This window comes from Xyrauchen texanus, chromosome 13 (genome assembly GCF_025860055.1).
Source record: "Xyrauchen texanus isolate HMW12.3.18 chromosome 13, RBS_HiC_50CHRs, whole genome shotgun sequence".
Classification (NCBI taxonomy): Eukaryota; Metazoa; Chordata; class Actinopteri; order Cypriniformes; family Catostomidae; genus Xyrauchen; species Xyrauchen texanus.
Genome location: NC_068288.1, coordinates 43,140,570 through 43,164,175, shown reverse-complemented (window position 1 = coordinate 43,164,175; position 23,606 = coordinate 43,140,570). Strand labels below are relative to the sequence as shown.

General features: G+C 36.8%; 1 protein-coding gene across 1 annotated transcript in view; it reads left to right on the top strand.

The window, feature by feature from the left end:
• LOC127654434 (guanine nucleotide-binding protein G(i) subunit alpha-2) overlaps positions 1–23,606 on the top strand; it is a 63,676-nt gene that overhangs the window by 13,207 nt on the left and 26,863 nt on the right. The window lies entirely within an intron of this gene.

Genomic DNA, 23,606 nt, shown 5'->3' with positions numbered 1-23,606 from the left:
CCCAGCAGACAGAACGCCCCTCCTTGTTCTCGGCGACCCGTGGGGGGACTCCTCCGCCCCTGGCAGCGGCTCCTTCGCTCCAGGCGGTCGGGGAGTCCAGTCCCCACTCGTCTCGCAGACGGCAGCCGTTCTCCGCGTCCGGCGGTTGGGCTACTCAGTCCCTCGGCGGAAGGCAACGGCAAAACCCTGGGTGGACGGCAGTGTCGAGGACTCTGCGACGGGCATCACTCCTCCTTCACAGGTTTCGGCACCAATGTAAGAGGGTTAAATGGAGAGGAGGAGGCGAGAACCGGCTTAACCATATAAATAATAGTTTAATGAAGAATAAAAATAATTCTCTCTCTCGAACCATCGTCACCAGCCGCCTTTATCCCTCGCGTGCCCCCATCAGTCTGATCGGGGATCGGGCGTGCGTTGTTCCAGCCCGGCCCCGCCCTCCTCCGCTCTACACTGCGTTTTTTTAAATTTTTTTACTTTGACTATATCATGTTGAAAATATATATTTTTTATTATATAGATATATTTGGACTCTTGTTGCCTTTATGTCTGTTCCTGTCACCGTTAGGAAATACTTTTTAAACATTAATTAATTGGATTTTTAAAAACTATCGGCTGATTAATTGGTTATCTGCATTTTCCACCAGTTTAGTTATCGGTATCTGCGAAACCCACTATCGTTCAACCTCAACATTAATTCAGTATATTCGTTAGTCTGTAAACCAATCCCTTGCAATCTGAAACTCGCTGAAATTAAACCATGTTTATGATTATTGATAAGACTTGGATTGCATTACACATTCTGAGTAAATTCTTGGTACATTTCACCCAGTTTCCCCTAGACTTTGTGTGTTGGACATAATGTGCTGATTTCCTGGACTGTATGCAACAAAGTACTTTCTCTTCTCAATTTCTGTGTCTGTAGTTCTTTTTCTTGAAATAGCCGCCTTCTGCTTGCAGTTAAATCACGTGATGCGGACGAGCAAAGCTAACTGTTTCCGTGGAACAAGTACATTGAACGAATTAAGGAGTGATCGATTATGGCATATTATCAAATTTTAGATGGCTTACTTTGAACTGTAATTTAGATGTGTTTTTTTTTTATTTATTTTTTTACTAGTGCATTCTGAAGCATGTTGCAGTTTTGATTACTTAAACTCCTTAGGCTAAGTATTGCACTTAAGCATTTGACAATTGACGTGAATAAGTCAAATTGTCTGGCTTGACTTTGTTAGTTTCCTTAGTGGATGGGCTCTTTGCTTGGTCCAGAGATTAACCACCTTGCAACCACTCAAAGATCTAGCAACTGCATTGCAATGCACTAAAAGCCACTCTGAACACCTTTGCAACCTCATAGCAACCACCGAGAACACCCTGGCCTTGTTGTGACGATTCTTTCACTTTTTCACTTACAAAATTTTTCGCAGGCCATACAATTGCTTGCAATTTCTGATTGTGGGTTGAAATTAACATGCACATTCCGTTAAGTGCTCACACACCAAGAACATAACACTAAAAGGTCTGTCTGTTATACAATATTTTCATTATTTAAAATGATTTTTGTAACTAGTTTAATTAATGTATTTTTTTTTTTACAGTTAATTGAATCAAGGCCATTTTTTGGCTTTTCAAATTATTTCTCAAATGGCCTCGCGGGTCATATGCAACCCTGAGGCTTTACGTTCTCCACCCGTTGTGGCTTGGCCACCACATGTTTTGTATTTATTAGCTTATTGGAACTATTCACTAGTAGCAAAGTATCAATTCAAAAAAAGGTTTATTACTTTATTTTATAGTGAAAAAAAGTTCACTCTGGAATGTTATCTTTGTTACATATTGTGATACTGTATTGGTCTGATCTGTATGGTCTTTGTAGATGGTCTTTGTTGAAACTCGATGGTAATTGTTTTTTTAAAAAAAAAAATTATTATTGTTTTATACACTACCAGTCAAAGGTTTTGAAACACTTACTTATTCTTTATTATAATTTTCACATTTTAGAATCAGTAAAGTCATCAACACTATGGAATAACATAAATGGAAATATGGGATTTATGTTGTGACTAAACAAAATCCAAAATAAATAAAAACTGTGTTTTATTTTAGCATCTTCAAAGTAGTCACCCTTTGCCTAGAAATGGCAGAAATGCACTCTTGACATTTTCTCAAGCAACTTATTGAGGTGTCACCCTGGGATGATTTTTAAACAGTATTGAAGGGGTTCCCATCTACGTTGGGCACTTATTGGCTGCTTTTCTTTATTATTTGGTCCAAGTCATCAATTTAAAAAAAAATGTAATTCAAGTTTAGATGTATAATGAAATAAATGAATATGTTGGCACAAATATATTTGATCTAGAAAACTAATTTCAATAATTTAAGCATACACATACAGATCAAAAGATTTTTAAGATCATGAGAAACATTTCAGTCGTGTGTGTGTGTGGGGGTGTGTGTGTGGGGGTGTGTGTGTGGGGGTGTGGGGCTGTGCTGTGCTGTGCTGTGCTTATTTTTGCTCCACTAGCTTACATTACCACAAGTACCACGGTTTCTCAGTACACAGGCTGGTAGCTTGTGTTTGAGTCACCATGGCGACATGATGATTATCTGTTGGAGATTATGGTGTATTTTTCCTCAATCTAAGTTCAGTTAAGGCCAGCCATCAAGGTACCTCCTCCGGTTCAGTCATTGTCATAGAATATAATTAGTCATCTTTCCCTTGTGAGAGTGTGTCGCGTGTAAAAGCATCAGAATTCAAATGTTTACACCATTTAGAGGAACATTTAGGCAGTTTTTCTGTGGTCACTGCGTGAAAGTTGGATAATCTAAAGAACTTCAGGCATATGGTGTTTTTAATTGTAGTGGTCAAATGATACAAGTTTTTCAATGGCTGATGTTGATGACTAGAAAGCAGGGTAGCCAATGGCTAATATGATGCTGATATTTTTATACAGTTAATGATAGCAACTGAGATGTTTACATAACTGTACAAATAAAATGTCATATACAGTTGGCTATTTACTCAATGACTAAATATTTGAGAAAATGTGCAATATTCATCAACGAGGCTATGGATAATGGGTTGTCCAAGGAATCAGCCAATATTTTGCCATTTGGAGATTTTTGTACACATGCAGGCTGTCCAGTTTGTCTAGACATTCAGACAGTCTTTGTGTCGTCGGTGCATATGACTCCAATTGCAATTTCTAAAAGAGTATCACTAGGGCTGTCACGATTATGACATTTGACTGAAAATTAATTGTCAAACAAAGTATTGCAATTATGAATATTACCGTAATTGTCTGTTTTTGGGCTATGATGATTAATTGTCTCATTCAGGGCTTCTACGATTGTGTTATAAATGACTATATTTCTTAAGGTGCTGTAAGAAGTCATTTTTCCATATTTAATTTAAAAATATTAATAAAATAGGGATACATGATTTCCTTTTAAGGCTTTAAAATCTTAATGACATGAAAAATAAAGTTTTAAATATCAAAATATTTTGAAATACTTAAAGTCTCTGTTCAATTTTACATGTACACTGTTGTTTTTGCCACTTTGTTTTTGAATAGATGCGATTTAGCACCGAGCTGTGCGAACGATGTGACTCGAACACGCAAAGTCGCTTCATTCGCATATTTGCACGAGTTGAAATTCGCAAGAAATTTGCATGATGCGTTGTCGCGAAAGCCTATCTGAATTGAGATTGTCCGGATGTCACTGACGTATTGACGTATTGACGTAGTAGCAGAAGAAATCTGGAAACATTTATGAAAGTATTGTTGTAGTGGTGTGTGGGCACCCGAATTGTATGACATGTACAGATGAAAAAGACATCACTTGGAGGAAAGTGAGCGAGGAAGTTTAGCTACCTTTTTAAGTTCTGAAGATATGTGTGTCTACTTGATTCCAGCTATTGGTTGTACTTTACTATGAACCAAGACATAGAAGCCCCTCCTCCTGTCCTTTTCCGGAAGTGAAGGGGGAATACTAGCGCAAGCAATGCGAGGTGAACATTTTCTTTGCGTTGTATGGGAACGCACTATTACAGCCAACAACACTTATTATGCTTATGAAGCTGAGACTATGGCTGTGTCTCGTTTGGAAGGCTGCGTCCTCCTGAGGTTGCATTTGTCGGCCGCATTCGTCATCGAGGCTCTCTCGTTTCATTTATAATTTTTTTTTCTTATATTTTATCTATTGTCAATAACTTTTATGTATATGCACTTACATTTATACAATTTTAACCTTTTTTGCGTTCCCAATGAAAAAAAAAAAAACGAAACGAGACCTTCTCGATGAAGTATGCATCCGACAAATGCAGCCTCAGGAGGACGCATCCTTCCAAATGAGATGGACTGTATCTAGATCACTCAGGGGAGGATCTTTGATAATAGGGTAGAGTCAGTCACCAGTTGTGGGCGAGGCGGAGCAGAAACAAAAACCATACATTTTGACGCTCTGTTTTTGATTAATAGATCTATTAGAAAGAGGAGTGGGTGGACTTTTAACATTGTAGGGTGGTTGTGTACACACACTGCCGTCTCACATTTATGTACAAACACCATGTAAAAGTGAATTTTGCATAATAGATCCCCTTTAATGCTCTTTGATTAAACCCATAAGCCCTTATGTCTCATGAAGCAAAACCTTTGAGATTTTGCCTCATCATTTTATGACTCCACAGTAAGTGTGCGTCTCATCCTCTGTGCCACTGAAGCCGGAGCACTTTGCATTCACTATCATGGTTTATAATTTTTGTTTTTTTATATGGTCCAGAGAATATACTTTAAAAGGTGAATGCTCAACTGTGCACAAGATGGAACAGCACTTGGAACAATTAAGTATTTGCTAACCTTTTAGGGAACCACTTAACTGGTAATATTCTGTTAAATACTATATAACGGTCGAGATGATTGTATTTTATAAGTGTATTTCACAAGACCCAGTAGTTTTATCTCGTCACATTCAATTTAGACTACAAACTCAAAGCACAAGTTAATTTATAGAAATATAATTGCCATTACTGTGGTGTTGTGGATTGTGCAATACCAGTACAGGAAACACCACACTAGATTCAGAGTTCACATCTGATTACTGCAGTTTAATAAGTTTGTGCCACAGTGTTGATTTATTTCCTCGTTTTTCTGCTCTTTCTAGGAATCAATCTTTTTCATGTTCTTGCATGTCTCGCTACAGGTATTCACAGATTCCTTTCCACAGCACACCTTCTTTCACATCTCTATTTTCACCTTGGTTTTAACAATAGCATTGCACTAATTTTAGGTTTTATTTTGCTGAAATCCCCACTGCTGCAGACCTGTTATTTTAGCCTTTACCAGATGAGATGACGCAAAAAGCAAATGAAAAGGAGCCGAATCCAGTGTTTATAGAGGCAGCTGTGCAGCACATGTGGCCAGTAGCTACTACATAAAAAATAGAAGCACTCTTTGCTTCTGGAGAAGCAGAAGCAGCAATGTGTGAGTGTTGATGAATTCCCAGCCGCAGGAAAAATTCTGTGCCATGCTGTGTTTCCACTCTTCCACTTCCACCACACAAATCCATTCTACGTGGCATTCTGTGCTGCCCTTACTGGCTAAAGGGGGGGCACAATATATGGGCTGTCTGTTACAGCTGGATATGACATTTTAAATATGTTTAAATGTGTTTGTTGAATTAAAGGCAATAGTTTAACTCAGTGTTTCCCAACATTTTTCTGCCACGGCACACTTTTTACGACTAAATATTTCTACGGCACACCACTATCCCACATAGGCTAAACATCGTCAATATTTTTCCTTTTCAAGATCTTGTCTGTGCTTTCTGTCCATCTTAGTAGTGTGTTTACTTGTAATGTTTGAAATTCATCTATGCAAAAAAATAAAAATAAAGTCACATACAATGTTTGCATTTTAACGGACAGGGTCGTAAAAATTCCGTCATAATCTATTATTACTCGTCATTTTAATTTTCATATTTGAATGATAACGAGACATTTAATAGCTTTTATTTTAGTTCACATTTTCATTTTTAATCATGAACTTATGAGCATATAGCAGATTATACATTTATTTATTTATGAAGAGAACAGATGAACAACAGAGACATCACACGAAGCAGATGAATGTTTTTCCCTGCAGTGACAGTGGAGGCCACTAAAACACGACATATATAAACAACGCAATATTACAAAAAACAAATACGATTAAAATATGAACAAAACACATGAAAAAGGAACTGTACAGAACTCAGTTGACAACTCAAAACTCAAACAAGTTTGCCATGAGAAAAAAGCTTGCAGTTGCTTTGATAGCAGAAAGTAATAAAAGGACTCGTTTATGTTTAGGTCTAAGCGTTTTCTTGGGGAATTTTAATTAGTTCGATATCTGGGGTCTCTGATATTCCTAAACGATAAGGTAATATTTAATTAAAAGAAATTGAGACATTCAATGTCTCTTCACAAATTTGGACAGTTTTGAAATATTTCTTGTTGCTTGGTGCTCTCCAAAGACATTATTGGTGAAGGAAAAACGTGTGTGAAATACTTTGGTGTAAAGTGACGTCACTTCACAGACTTCGATGTGTTCTGCATTGAACGCGAGTAACGTGAAAGAACCCTTAATGCGTATAAATATCATTCTCTTTTACACATTAATCATTGCTCTTCACAATCACATAAGTGACAGATTATGGTTTCAAAACGGCAAATTTCTCCGAAAGGTGAGGAGTTTGCATCCATGAATTCATTCATTTATTTTGTTGAATTGATTAATTTTCCACAGCACACCTGACAATCTTCCATGGCACACTAGTGGTTGGACACACTGGTTTAGCTACCACTACTTCAAATTGCTTGTTATGTTCCTCATTTGTAAGTCACTTTGGAGCATCCACGCTACTACTGCTATGGGCACCAAACTTTTTCTCTTCATGTGTTTAGACCCATAAAGATGTCTTTTTTTCCCTTCAGACTCGATTTATAGAAATGCAGACATCTCCTGACCTCCTTACATATACACTCTTGACATGCACATCCATGTTGGTGTTTCCACATTCGTCTTCTGTTGTTTAGCGGCAAGTACATCTTTTCGCACTTCTTCGCGACCGCATCGGCTCAATTGTGAGTGTTGCCACCTTGTGGACCCACTTATTACTGGAAAAGATTTCAGGTGCCTGCACATTGTGCGTGTTTAGAATATGCACAGTTAGAAAAATCGGACTTCACATGTTCAGAGCTCGAGCACTCTGCTGATGACGAATTTGTGCCACGTGTCCTTTATGCACACGCCTAGCTTTTGCGTCTGACCGATGTATGCGTTGGGCTTAAGATGTAGTAAGAGTGGAGTGCACATTCTGTGGCATGCAGAAAATAGCAGCACATCATAAGCTCCACATGTGCTATCAGAATGTGACGCAATCAGAGCACTGCTCATTCAGTGAAGTGCGCTGCCTATGCAGACTGTATATTTATTTATTAAACACAGCTTTTTGTGATTCACAAAACTATTGTATGTCTTCAAGAGACTTTGAATAAAATGCATGAGTCATATGGACTACTTTAATGGTGCTTTTATGTTTCTTTTTTTTTGGTGGTGGCGTAGTGGCTAAAGCACAGGGCTGTTAATCAGAAGGTCGCTGGTTCTAACCCCACGGCCACCACCATTGTGTCCTTGAGCAAGGCACTTAACTCCAGGTTGCTCCGGGGGGGATTTTCCCTGTAATAATAAGTGCACTGTAAGTCGCTTTGGATAAAAGCGTCTGCCAAATGCATAAATGTAAATGTAAATATAACCCGCAGTATCGGATTTTGATTGGTCTCGACGGACGGATACCCCATCCAGTTAAAAACATCAGTATTGATACTGATTCAGGTATCGGATCCCTATACAAAACACTGCAAAAATTTTATTTTAACTAGGCTTACCCAACATGCATATCATGTCCAGAAAAACACAGTAATACAATAGTGTATATATATTTTATTATTCTATATTAGTGATATTCAGTGCTGCATTGTGTTGCATTGAGTCTAGTAGTGGTAGCAAATTTGTTGCCTTTTCGACAAACATATTTATAGTGTCTTATCCTTGTAACAGACAGCTGATTGACAGCTAGTTTTATGTGCACTTACTCATAGGTTTGCACTCTCACGCACTGACATACAAGTGCACAAAAAACGAGATGGAAACAAAACTGCTTCTTTGAGGAACTGTAGAGCAAGAATGAATAGTTGCTGTGGAAATATTTAATCTTGTGGTGAATTGAGAGAAAGCTGAGACAGACAATAATAGGGAAAAGGAAAGCAGGACTGAAGTGCAGTTCAGCATGATAGATTGTCTCTGTTAGTACTGCAACTTCAGCAGCATTGCATTGAAAATCTGTTTAAGGTACACTGTAATTTTTTTTTGTGCTAATTTCTAAATTTTAGATTACAAGAAATTGATTTTTTTAAATGGAGGTGAGATGAAGATTCTAGTCATATTAGTCTAGACAAAGCCGTTTATATATGGTGCTAGAGGTAGACTGATATATCGGTTTAATGCTTAATAGGTGCCGATATTTGTATTTATTTATTTTTTTTAACTATAGTTGTCTGCAAAAATGTATGCCAATAGTTGCCGATATTTTTATTTTTTTTCCTCAAAATAAGAGTCCCTGGGCTTGTTTATACTTAAGTCCTGTATTATGCACAAAATGTAAAAAAAAATATTTTCTTGTTATTTGGTTGAACAATAAACTGCATCTTGGATTGTATTCATTTTTGATTCTTTGTCTATGCTTGTCATAGTGAAGTAAGAATACACATTTTTTTTTGACTTTGTTTAAATCGATTTTTAAAAACGATCAGCCAGTTAATCAGTTATCAGCCTTTCCCATCACCGTCAATATCGATATCGCCAAAATCCAAAAAGTGCCAGCATATTTAGATCAAATGACCAGCCGAATATTACTCGCTTCATCTCAATAATCCCTTGTAATAGAGCTATTCAGGTTGTAGTCCAAAACCCCTGAATAGAATTAGCATTTCCAAGCCATTGTGGGTTCATTTAATGGCAGTTTTGGATTTGAGTAAAATAAGGTCTGTGGTAAACATTACTTGAAGATACTTGGACATTTTGTTCTGCAATTTTAATGGCACAGTCATACCATAAATGTGAATTTTTAAGCCATTGCGTTTTGTAGTATGTTGCTAACAAGGACTACTCACATGCATGTAATCCTTATGAAATTGTTGGTAACATACATGTTTTAAAAACACAGCCACTTCAAAATTCACGTTTGAGGAAAGACTGTAATTTATGTTGTAGAACCAGACGTCTAAGTATCTTCAAGTACACAGAACTTATTTTACTCATAAATTGAATAAGCTCATTATAAAAACCCTTGAGGAGGAAACCCATGGCGAAATAGCCTTTTAGATTCACATACATTCACATCACGGCTGAACAGCTCTATTGAACTATTTTACTCGCAGAATAAATAAATAATGGCCGACTGCTAATATCTCATTTTTTTCAATGACCTGCTGTATCTAGTCTATTAGGTGTCCACGCAACATATTACTGAGTACACAAATACACAATATTACTGAGTGCACCTTCAAAATAATTGTATAGGCAAACACCACTCAAACATTCTTGAATTTAAAAATTTAGCTGTACTTGTGCGAGGTAGGTAACCCGGTTTAGGTTCAGTTTTTATAATGAAATATGCAGATTACAGACACCCGTGCAGTTGGTGTGTTGTCAGACGTGCAGTGGAACATTAAGAGCTGCAGTGCACCAACTTCCTGTTGGCAAAAAAAACAAAAAAAAACAACAGGAAGATCTGTGCGGTTTCACTGAGAACATGTAGATTTTATACAACCATGTTTATTATTGAACGTTTCCATTGTGGTCTGTAACAGACAGAATTACTTGAACATTATAGAGTTCTTACAATTAAAATAACAATGGAGGCTAAAAGTTTAGCATAAATAATAATGTTTTTCAGAGGTTTTGTTTTAGATTGCAGTTTCTTGGCATGTGTTGTGAATGTATTAATCTTACTGTCTCCTTAATTGCTTGTCCTCTGTTGATGAAGGCTATGAATTCAAAGTGTGCTGCTATTATAGTAGATTCAATTAGAAATGTATAGAAACATCTGCAAAATAATGTAAATGTATTTTGCAGATGTTTCTAAATGCAAGTGTTAAGTTTACTTGGGGATTTGACCTGAGTTTTCTTCTAAGACACAGACATTTCAATCAGGTCTAATCCAAGAATCCTTCAGTTGCTTGTGGCCCCATGAAACTCAAGCTACCTCAATATGTGTTCATGCAATCTTTGGGGGGTTGAAGGGAGGTTACTAATACCTCAAATATTTAGCATGCAAAATCCAAGTTCATGTTTAATGATCTCTAATAGAAGCAGTTTTTGTGAAAAGAAACTATTATTTGTGTATAATACAATAGCTTCGGAAATTAACAGGGATTCGAGGCAAAAATGCCACCGAAATTGACAAAAATATCCCAGAAATTCAAAATATGGGGGTAAAAAATGCCCACGCAACTACTTCTCTTGTTTTATAAATAATATCTGATATAGTTACAATTACATATTGCAATCATCTTTTGACTTCACTGAATATAATTTATTTTCCCGCCGTCCAGTTCCTCGCACCATCGTGCGCGCAGACTGGCTCTCCACTTCTTTCAGTCCCCATCAGTTCGAATTGTACTCCAGCATTAATTTCTGTAACTGTTCGCCCCTCTTGTTCAAAATAAACTGTCGTAGCGGTTAACACTCTCGCTCATGGTGCTGTTCTGTACTTCCCTGCCCTGTGCTGCTGTTTATCTGTCTGAAAAGCCTCACACACTAGAGGCCAAAAGTGCACAAGGGATGGATGTTATATAAAGAAGGTTTGAGAAATCCCAAAACAATGTAACCAAAATGCTACAATTTATTTAATACTAATATCTCAATATGTTAAATAACCATAATGTTAATTAAGACTTTATTATTACAACTGTAAAACAATAATACATATACAGAACAACCACTTTTAGTGTTTGACTCAATCATATCTCTCACTAACACTTTATTCAGTTGGCATGTGGTAGTTGATAACAGTTTGCTTAATAATCTCATTCCATATCTGGAATATTGCTGCAGTTATCTACTAGAGGATACATTTCCTCCTTGATATTGCATTATATTTTGTACATTGTGTTAACTTAATAGCCAAAGTACGGGAATGGGAATAAACCTGTGTTACGGGAATGTGTTTCAGTCACAGTGCACACTATGTAGTTTAGAGATGATTTGGAGACATCTAGAATGTTACAAATGGCTTTTTCTATTTAAATAAGTGTTGTATTCATAAATGTTCTGTTTGTCCAAGAATCCTCTTGCAGCAATGCAGGTCTTTGGCATTTATTAGCTGCTAGTTTAGGATATGTGAGTAGTCTGTTTCTCAAACTAGAGACTGTGATTTACTTGTCTTTTTGTTGTGCATCTGGCCGTCCATTTCCCCCTCTATCCTGGTTAGAGATAATTTTTTCAAAAATGTAATGTGTGGTATAGCCTTCATCTCTTTAAAACAACAGACTTTAGGAGAAAATAGAATTTTGGGAGAAATGTGTTTCTTTTTGCCTATTTTAAAAGCAAAATCTGACTGGCAAGTGTAAAGCAACCTGTAAGAACTCAATACCTTGATGAATGGGGAAAACCCCACTGTTTTGTAATTTTCGCATGGTAGCTCAACCATTTTCAATTGTTCTAATAATAAGAATTTTCTTGAGTACCAAATTAGCACTTTAGAATGCTTTTGTAAGGAACAGGTGACACAGTATATGTTTGCCATCACTGGTAAAGAAACAATGGAATAAATGCCACTTAAAACAATTATTTCAAACCATAGTAATAATTGGCAATTAATAATTTTGGCAGCATTTTTGATAAATTTAATGCATCCTTGGTGAAAGAAGAATCTTTATATATATATATATATATATATAAAGTAACTTGTAACGTAATTACTTTAGTTCTTCTGCAAACTATTTATTTACTCTTACTTTAGTCATAATATTTCTCAATACTTCTACATATTCTCAAGTGAATTATTTCTTCAGTTGCAGTACTTTTACTTAAGTAAAAAAAAAAATCGTTACTCTTTCCACCATTCCTCGTCCGATACTACACTCATGTACTTGTAAATGGTCAACCGATTTATTGCAGAAGGCTGATAAATTAGCCGATATTCCGAATATTGTAATGATCGGCATCGTCCGACCAATTTTCCCATTTGGCCAATTGGATGTTAAGGTCACAAGGGTGCAGAAAATTGCCTGCTTGCATGTGAATGAGCATCTGAGACATGCAAATGACCAATCGCAGTTTGTTTTTTTGTCACGTGCCACCAACACGGTCTCATTTAAACGGTCCGCATATCATTACCATGACTCGTTAAAGTGCTCTTTATCATTTCTAATGATAAAAAGGCAAATATCAATATAACCTCTACCATATACTGGCTGCAAACATGCAGATATCTTGTTTAAACAGATGTAATTAACAAACCTCACGAAAATCCAGCGTTTTCTTCCTGTCCAGTGCTCATTTAATATCTTTCTCTGAGAGTTTTCCATCAGCCAGAATCAAAAACTTCAGGTTAAGGATCAAATGTTCCTCTAATAATTCACAAATCATGATGGTCAGGCCATGATAATCCAAGCAGGCTATCCAGGCCATTTAAATTCTCAGTAGATTGCTGCTGCTCTGGCTGGATCAACTTCAAAGTAAAAGCACTTTATGTGTGCAATAAGTGAATGCCATATTCACTGTGTACTGTATGCACAATTGGTTTGACAATCTTATATCTGAATATAATTCTGTGAAATGTTCAGTGGACAAATTAATATCACATTATGCAAAGTAAAGGCTGTGATTTAGTGAGATAAATATATAGTTTGCATGTAATGTTTGTGTTCATACTCATTCTTGTTCTCAAAAAAAAAAATGGTATCGGGATTCAGGACATCCCTATGTATTGAAAAAGTAAATAAGTTTGACTTCTAAACTTAACCAGGTTATATCCCATGCATTGGGAAGTCGACAAAAATATCACAATATCGTGTCACAGATTTGATGTGTAGTCACGAGGATTACGGGGGGTAAGCTGTGCACAGAGATGCATGCCTGATCAGATTTGGTGGGTTTAGTCTCTTCCCCCCTGGGAGATTTAATGGTGTACTGCTGTTTTTAGACTCCGTCTGCAAGAGTGGACAAGAAAAGGACATTTAAAGGTGTTATGTCATGAGGACTCAAATGTTCCTTGATATTTTGACATATAAGAGGTCTTTCTACTATTAAAAACATACTGTAAATTTCAAAGCTCAAAACATAACCCCCAATGCAATAAAAGCATTTATTGAAACCAAGCTGCCAAAATGCCGCCTCCTCTACATCTGTATATTAGTGATGTCACAAAGGGTACTCATTAATTCATGACCACCTCTACAGCAAAAACATCAATGCCTGCTTTACATCATCGCATCCTAGGCCCCGCCTACTGGGGGGTCAGTTCGTAAAGAGAGAGTGAGAGAGCAGGATATAGCCCACTGCCTCTTGTGTGCATTAACTGCTCAACAATCTGTTCTCCATCTGTGCTATTTTTAATTGTTGATGTATGTAAACATGCACTAGATGGACATCTTTGACCGTTTTGATGCTTTTCCGGCTATGTGCACCTCAGTAAACGGTAACCATGCACTAGATGGACATCTTTGACCGTTTTGATGCTTTTCCGGCTATGTGAACCTCGGTGCAGGATGATACTTGAAACTGGATGTATGCGTCTTCAGAGTGCTTTGGACTATGAATGTGCATAATGTGGATGTGTCAGTGCAGTATTTAAGCATGGATTACATGATTTGTTGACTGATATCAGCATGGATTGCTTGTGAACTAGTCATAAAACAATTCAAGCTTTGTTAAGGAATTGACATTAAAGGATGGGGCAGTTAAAAACACTTTTGGACCCAATCAAAAACCTAAGTAAACAATTCCATTTATGAATATTTCAAATGTCATGACTGTTTGATAGTTTATGCTGCTGACTCCTTGTCTACACTGGGCGTGTCCGTTGATGCGATGCGACACAGCGGCTCGAGGCTGTTTACACCGGGCGTGTCGACACAAACTTTCTAAACTGTTATTTGTGTTGTTGGCAGTAGTAGCACCAGCACAAAATTGAACGGGACACCCGTTAACTGTTGATGTGACACGTTGCAACTGACACTCGTTAAAAAAAAATAGTACTTTGAAAAACATAACATTTAAAAGAATATTCAGGGTTCAATACTAGTTAAGCTCAATCAACAGCATTTGTAGCTTAATGACATGCATTACCATGAAAATGTATTTATTTTAATAAAGCATAAATCGAGTTTACAGTGAGGCATACATGGGACCAATTTTGGGGAGTTTAAAGACTGAAATGTGACGCTTATAATTTTATAAATGCACTAACATTAATTCTTCCATTTAAAAATTGTGTCAAACATGGGCCATTTAAATTGCTCAAAAACAGTCGGTCGACCACTGGTATCTGTGACTTCCACATTGTGCAATTTAATTTCTTAATGGTCAATTAATTGGAAATCTTTTTAAGAAACTGTTGTGTGAAATTACTTGAGCTACATTCACAATTACTGCATCTTATCACGGCAATATTGGATAACACATTTGATACTCTGTAAAATTGGCCTCTGTATGCCCTCTATTAACCCCAGTAGGTAACCCCTATTTATTAAAGGGATTATTCACCTAAAAAAATATATTAATGCAGTTTGAAACCATGCAATGACAAAATGAATCTCTTATCTCCTGCTTACTCATGCAATTACAATTTGGCATGGGTGTTTTTTGCAACAGGAGCAATTTCTTTATCATCACAATCTGTTTGCTTAAAGACACATGAGTGTGAGTTATTGAGCCTGACTGCCACGTAAATATATTTAAAAGGTGAAATGTGTGAATCACAGTGAATTTAATTTGGCAACTCAGCATATCTCATCTCAAATCAAACTCAAATGTTGTCTAATGGAGCGGTTTCATTGGCGAAGAGTGCGGATGCAGTTTGGATCTTAGAGCAGCGTGTGAAAGAGGGAGTTTATGTGCTGGCACACACTGCAGTGCAGCATGCAGAAGTGCTGAGCTGCTCGGGGTTTCTGACCCACTTTTATTTTTGCTGTCTTTCATTTGTTTCACTCCAGGATTCATCCCACGCTGTACCCGCTGGCACTACTCAAGAGTGCGGTTGAATGACTACCGGGCCCTTCACATAGTCCTTTTCTAATAAAAAGAGGATCTGTAGAAATGAGGGTTTTCATGGTGGAAAACTGACGCTGGATGGAAATGCTGGCAGTCATGTTTTATCAAGGCCTCTGCTTTGTGCTGGAACATGGATGAATTTAGCCACTGAACACAGCACTTTCAGGAAAGACACAGGCATCTATTATGAGGATGATGTGCATTGCAGAACATAACGGGATGAATTTTATAGTCAGAGGGTATACAATATATCAGTTACCAAAACAGTAGGGCACAATGGAGCTAAAGTACCCCTTAAGGAATTTTTTCTTTTTTTCTTTTTTTCAAAATGTATCAAGGTCATCAATTTTTATTTATTTTTATTGAATTTTGATAGAGCAAAAGAAATGATAACAAAAGGTTGTTTTGATTCAAATGATATTGTGTAGATACTGGGGCAATAATTATAGGGCAAAATTTGTCAACTAATGAAAATCATTTTGAGACCGAAAGATGCTTTTATTTTTGAGGAACAAAGTATGATGATGCTTACTCACTTACTTTCATGTATATTTCAAACACATTTGTCATTTTATTCTATAAACAAACTAATCTCTATTATGATTGGATGAGTCCATGTGAGCCCACTTTGAACATGTTTCATAACAAATTTATTCGCCCCACTGAAAAAAAAACCCAATGTGTTGAATAGGGGCCTTTAGCCCCTGCAACGGTGGATTCTTACCCCAAATACCATCCTTTCACTTATTGACAGTTATTACATTTTTGGTGATTTAATGACCTTAAACAAAACTGAAAATGATAAATAAGTGTTTTGAGAAATGTGTTAATTTCATGGATTTTCGTAAGCCACATACTGTAAATTTGCAACATTTAAAAAAATATTAAAGATTAGATCAAATTGCTACAAAATCAATCTTTAGACACTACACTCAAAGATCTCATGGATCAGGAATATGCTGCAGTGTATAGTGACAAACAGGTGTTTAGGAAAGTAGTGTGGTAGTTTTTGTTGCTATTTAGTGTTTTGGAAGAAAAGAAAATCAGTGGAAAATGTAGCCCCGTTGTACAAATATCTGTATGTTTTTCAATGATTGCCATTCGCCAACAGTCAGCATCGGCCAATATTTGAAACCGATGATATTGGTTATATTTTGTCAAATTCAAACAGTACATGTCATGAAACCTGTCAAAGACATATTTGACGACAAAGTCAAAAGTAAGAATTAACAAAACATATTTTGCTTAAAGAAAAAGGACCATTTAAGGCCATTTAAAAAAAAAAAAAAAATGTTCATGAAAATTATGCAACCCTGCTCCACAGTAAAAGAGGTAAAAACAGAAAACGTAACTGAAATTACAGTTATAAAAATATTGTTTTACTCATCAGCTAGCATTAATTAAAATTAAAACTGTACAACAAATACTATCATGATTATTTGTATTTTTACATGATAAATAAAATACAATATATATTTAATTGTGTATTATTTATATCATATATAAACAATTAAAAACAGTAAAATTACTGTAATATGCATTTTTTTATTTATATTAGGATAAATTAAATGCAGTAAATCAAATGCTGTATAAATACATTGCAATTTGTATTATATTGTGCATTATATTATTTATGTAATGTGTTATAATGAATAAAAACCGTAAAATGTTACTGAAATTACTGTAATGATTTTTTTTTAACTCAAATCAGCATAAATTAAAAACAGTGCAACAAATACTGCATGATGTGTAAACACTTTTGCAATTTACCTGATCAATTATATATTTAATATTTAAACAAAGCAAAACCAGTAAAAATGTACTAAAATTACTGTAATATAATTGTTATTATAATATTTTAAATAAGAATATATACAGTATATTTATATATAAATATATTCAAGTATATAATTATATACGTTTTTCTTATAATTATATACGTTTTTTATAATTTTACTGTTTTATTTGATTTATGGGAGGATGTTATTATTTATAATAAAAAAAAAATTGTGTGAATTGTGACCATGATTTATTTTTTTTTTATGCCTGATTACAGAAGTATTAAATGGTTATCTGTTTTCAGTTGTTTTGATGGCTGACTTCATTTGAAGCATGCAAATCTCTAGATTTTTGTTTTTAAAAAACAGACAAAACCGTATGTAATTGATATTGATCATCATATCAGTTCTTGACCATAACAGTAATGCCAAGCATTCTAAATCGGTGCTTCTTGGAATGTAGTTCACATCCTTCTCTTCTACAGTGCCTGTGACCCGACACATTTGCCGACTGAAGTCTGGCAGGTGATACTCGCTACTTCTGCAGTAACCAAAGGGACATGAGACATGGGAGCTGTCTGTGTTAATCAGGTGCCCACAAAGAGAGAGTATGCCATTGAATCAGAATGAATAATAAGACTGAAGTTGCAACGGCTGTTAGTCATCAGTGTTTTTGTGATAGGAATTAGAGAGCAACATCTGACCTTTAGAGTGCTGGTGGTATTATAAATGCCTCACAGCATAACGAGAAATACACACACATTTACTCCATTATTGAGTATTACAGGGAAAGCACTTTTAGAAGATTTACTTAACTAGATCTGCCAGTAAATACACATTTTTAATCACGATTTATCATGAGTTTTCATAGTTAATCTCAAATTTTTTGACTGTATACTTTTTTTCCCTCTCAAAATGCATTTCTTTCCTCCTTTGGAAAGAAAAACACAATATAACAAAATATGTAACAATAATGCTTTATTAACATTTTCCAAACTCCATAGAACAAAGACCAATATGCACAAAAATAGCACTAATTCAAGTGACATTAAACATTTACCGAAGTATAAGTGAGATGTTGTCTGATATATAGGACTACTATTCATTGCAATGTACATGAAATCTCTTAAACCCTCATCCTCCACAATATTTACCGTCATCAGGCTGTCTTTTCACTTTGGATATGGAAGGCACGTGATTTGTTTCAGGGCAGCAAGCGCCACGTTGAACTCCATATGAGAAGCGCATCATGTTCTGCTTTTAGTGCTGGCACTGCCGATGGAAATATAATTAATCTGAATTGTCTGGTAATCATTAGCTAACGCTTCAGAAGCTTGGCGGCAATGGCTACAAAGTTGAAATTATCTTAAATTTGAGCGGGGCATCAACAGACCCTCCACAGAAGAACAAGCTGCGCAGCAGGCTTGTAAGAATTGACATGCTTATGTGGTAAAATAATGACAAAAGGGGCAAAGAACTTTAACGTTTATCTCAAGTCTCATCGGTGTTTGTTTTATAAGAGGTCTTTTCTCCTGCACGGACTCACGTTTGTTTGTTTGTAGTGTAATATACGTGTGTAATGTCCCCACTGGACACATTGCAAGGGTTCCACCCTCTAACCAGTGTTCAGAGCTAACACAGAGTTGAATAGAATAAAAAGAAAAATGTACGCATTAATTGTGGTTACAGTGCATCCGGAAAGTATTTACAGCGCTTCACTTTTTGTTATATTTCAGCCTTATTCCAAAATGGATTAAATTAATTATTTTCCTCAAAATTCTACAAACAATACCCCATAATGATAACATGAAAGCAGTTTGTTTGAAATATTTGCAAAATTATTAAAAATAAAAAACGAAAAAAAAAAAATCACATGTACAGCCTTTGCTCAATACATTGTTGTAGCACCTTTGCCACCAATTACAGCCTCAAGTATTTTGTGTATGATGCTACAAGCGTGGCACACCTATTTTTGGGCAGTTTCTCCCATTCTTTGCAGGACCTCTCAAGTTCCATCAGGTTGGATGGAGAGCGTCAGTGCACAGCCATTTTCAGATCTCTCCAGAGATGTTCAATCGGGTTCAAGTCTGGGCTCTGGCTGGGCCACTCAAGGACATTCACAGAGTTGTCCCGTAGCCACTCATTTGTTATCTTGGCTGTGTGCTTAGGGTCGTTGTCCTGTTGGAAGATTAACCTTCGCCCCAGTCTGAGGTCCAGAGCACTCTGGAGCAGGTTTTCATCAAGGATGTCTCTGTACATTTCTGCATTCATCTTTCCATCGATCCTGACTAGTCTCCCAGTTCCTGCCATTGAAAAACATCCCCACAGCATGATGCTGCCACCACCATGCTTCACTGTAGGTATGGTATTGGCCAGGTGATGAGCAGTGCCTGGTTTCCTCCAGACATGACGCTTGCCATTCAGGCCAAAGAGTTCAATCTTTGTTTCATCAGACCAGAGAATTTAGTTTCTCATGGTTTGAGAGTCCTTCAGGTGCCTTTCGGCAAACACCTGGCAGGCTGTCATGTGTTTTTTTTACTGAGTGGCAGCTTCTGTCTGGCCACTCTACCATACAGGCCTGATTGGTGGAGTGCTGCAGAGATGGTTGTTCTTCTGGAAGGTTCTTCTCTCTCCACAGTGAAACGGTGGAGCTCTGTCAGAGTGACCGAGTTCTTGGTCACCTCCCTGACTAAGGCCCTTCTCCCCCGATCGCTCAGTTTGGCCGGGCGGCCAGCTCAAGGAAGAGTCCTGGTGTTTCCAAGCTTCCATTTTACGGATGGAGGCCACTGTGCTCATTGGGACCTTCAATGCTGCAGAAATTTTTCTGTAACCTTCCCCAGATCTGTGCCTCGATACAATCCTATCTCGAAGGTCTACAGACAATTCCTTGGACTTCATGGCTTAGTTTGTGCTCTGACATGCACTGTTAACTGGGACCTTATATAGACAGGTGTGTGCCTTTCCAAATCATGTCCAATCAACTGAATTTACCACAGGTGGACTCCAATGAAGTTGTAGAAACATCTCAAGGATGATCAGTGGAAACAAGATGCACCTGAGCTCAATTTTGAGTGTCATGGCAAAGGCTGTGAATATTTATGTACATGTGATTTTTGTTTTTAAATAAATTTGCAAACATTTCAAACAAACTGCTTTCACGTTGTCATTATGGGGTATTGTTTGTAGAATTTTTAGGAAAATAATTAATTGAATACATTTCGTAATAAGGCTTTAACAACAAAATGTGGAGAAAGTGAAGGGCTGTGAATACTTTCTGGATGCACTGTATCTAAAAACCGCCTCTTGTATTAGTTTAAGTGCATGTCTCAGCATTCATATGTACCAATTTAAGGGCATACTGTATGACTCTAATTCTAGAGAGATGGTAATTGTGTGTTTTTCACACTCTTCCCTGTAATTTACCTTTTGAGAGATTTTTATCTCTCAATATTTTCAAGTTCTTTTGACACAGAGTCTACTGTTTGTAGAGATAATGTGAATTAGTGGTGCACGGATGCCAATACAGATATCTGATTATTTAGAGCAACATCTGCCTATACCAATAGATTTGGTGGTTCTGCTTTTTTATGCTGCCTTGTTTGAAATCACTGATAATCAAGTACATAACCTAGAAAGCTTTATGCTCTGTGTCACTAGCCTACTTGTCAAAATAACTGGTCTGAGTTAGATGTGCACGATGTGGAGGAAAAATGCAAATGCATAATCAGTTTTTGAAAAAACCCAATTTTAGTCTCTGCTTTGAAATGATGTCAGTTTTATCACAAAACTTTGCTGATATTTACATTTGAAATATTTATATAAATGTGATGAATCGATGCAACAAAAAGCACGCTATTAACTTACATTATCATTCCTTACTCACATCAGCTGAATTCAGAATGATGAACCTTGTCCCTTTTTTAGCTGGTCCAGCCTTCACTGTAGCTTTAACAAATTCGTTGTCATATTACTATTAGGGGAGTATTCAAAGTAGTTGTGTTAAGGTTTTAACAGTAGTTCTGCATCATTAAATTCTAACAGTATAAGTTTTACATATCGCAGCTCTGCTGTCATTCTCAACCAATTAAAAATCACACACAGCACGACATTTAGACAAACGTGCCAATCAATTGGAGTTAGAAATATCGTAATTATGAGTTCCCAGAGCATGAATGACCTGGCAAAGTCATATTTATTTATTCTAGATGATGCCTGTGTTTCCGAGTTGGGACTTTGGAAAGGGCTTGTTTACATGAAAGATGATGGGAAGCTATGATTTAGCTAAATTATTTTTACTTCTTTATTAAAAAAGTATTAATTTGTTATACAGTAAATTACAGTGAACTAATGACTCACCCTTCGGGGTTGGTTTTAATTAGATTAGTTAATTTGTTAGATACCATGCGATAATAAATCATAGAAGTAGTGTATAAGTAATGGATGTTTTTTCACAGGTGCAACAGAAAAGGAGCTTTTGTAGTCGTTCATTGCGTATTTGTTTAATTTTCCCACTTGAATGCGTGACGTGTCATAGTAATGAATGCCCGATTCAGAGGTGCGAGCTTCCCAGATTCACTTGAATGCAGCACCATTTTCCGAAGCATTTTTCTTCCCCTTCTGACTGGAAATAATCGACCCTGATCATTGGCTGTTTTTCTCTCTCCCCTTTTTCTCCCCAATTGGGAATGCCCAATTCCTAAGTCCTCGTGGTGGTGTAGTGACCTCAATCCGGGTGGCGGAGGATGAATCTCAGTTGCCTCCGCATCTGAGACTGTCAGTCCACGCATCTTATTACGTGGCTTGTTGAGCGTGTTGCACAACTCGCCATGCACCCCACCGAGAGCGAGAACCACATTATAGCGACCACAAGGAGGTTACCGCATGTGACTCCACCCTCCCTAGCAACTGGGCCAATTTGGTTGCTAAGCAGACCTCATTGGAATCACTCAGCATGCCCTGGATTCGAACTTCGTGACTCCAGGGGTGGTAGTCAGCGCTACCCAGCACCCAATCATTGCTGTTTTTAAACAATTGCTTTTATCGGCTAGTACTGATGTTTGCACGATATGTCTGTGCATCTCCAATGTAAATATTATCTCTGTAAGCAGTCAGTGTCTATTGGGTTCAAATATTTTGTGGTATTTGCGTGTTTATTGTAATACAAAATATGCATACTAGACAAAATAAACCAAATAAGTGTTTTTTATTATTTTTTTTTACATTTTTAAGATACTGGCTGTATGTGTGAAGGAGCCTATTTAAACCCAAGAGAAATGGAAGTCCTCCATCTGCTAAGAGTCCCATTGACTTTTCATGAGAGGAAAGTGGGAATGCCAAGACCCAGGAGAAAGAGACTTAATGCTGGACTGAAAGAATGTGAAAACAACAAGGGAGTTAGGCAGGGAAAATAAAGTCTCATAGAAAGCAAGAGCAGAAGTTGTAATGAATCTTCCTCTGCAGGCTTGGTTTAATTTCTCTGATGAAGAGTCCTGACTCCCTTCTGGCCCTCAGACTTAATTGCATTTCTAATCTACAGGGGCACCTGAACTTCCTCTTTCAGCAGCAGCAGTCTCCCCTAAGATTTAAGCATGTTCACTTTGGACAATTAACAGAAGAGAAAGTTCTCTCTTGAGTCAGTTCCATTATCTGCCAACAACCTTGGCCATATAATAATTTTCTTTTTTAAATTTTGCAGACAATTTTCAGTAAATTCTCAGTCTGTTCCAAAGCCTAGTAATCTTGTCATTAAGTCATTTGTTCAAATCAAATAAAATGCATGATTTCCTTTCAAAGGCTTTGCAAACAAATATATTTCACATGGAAGAATGACACACATTTTAAATATTTAAAAGCTCCTTTGAAAATATTTCTATTTTGGTTCACTTTGTGTAAAAGGGTCATTTTTGGGATTCATCTACCTACACTTTCCAGGGAAATAAACCTACAAATGGCTCACTTGTTGTCTCTGCATAGGAGGTCCACACTAATCGTTTTTCATTTAATTTCAAATTTCTCCAATTTCAGTGGAAAGTGCTTTTCAGGTAAACATAGCGGCATCAATGTGTATTTAAACTAAAACCTTTTGGACGGGGCTATAAACTGGGATATTTTGCATGGCCGGGTCAGAAAATTCTGGCATCCCCCTCACAGTCCAATAAAGAGACAACCACTTGCCCAACCTAAAGATTAAAATGCACCCCCAAAAACTGCATCTTGGTACCGGCCCTGCTATTAAAAAATGTACATGTGCCACCTTTATGTTTGCAGTCAATAATAAAGACTTGTATTTATCTTATATAAAGTAATTGCAAGAGAAACAGGTAGTATATTTTCTTTTGTTTGTTTGTTTGTTTGTTTGTTTTAATTACATATGGCATGTTTGTTGTGCATCTACCTCTGAAAACCCCTGTTGTCTCCATTGATGTATTATGCAAGTAAAGTTCAATCGATGACATAAAGCAGGGGGATTAATCTTGCTTAAATTACTTGGGCCAGCAGGGATCAAACGAGGCTG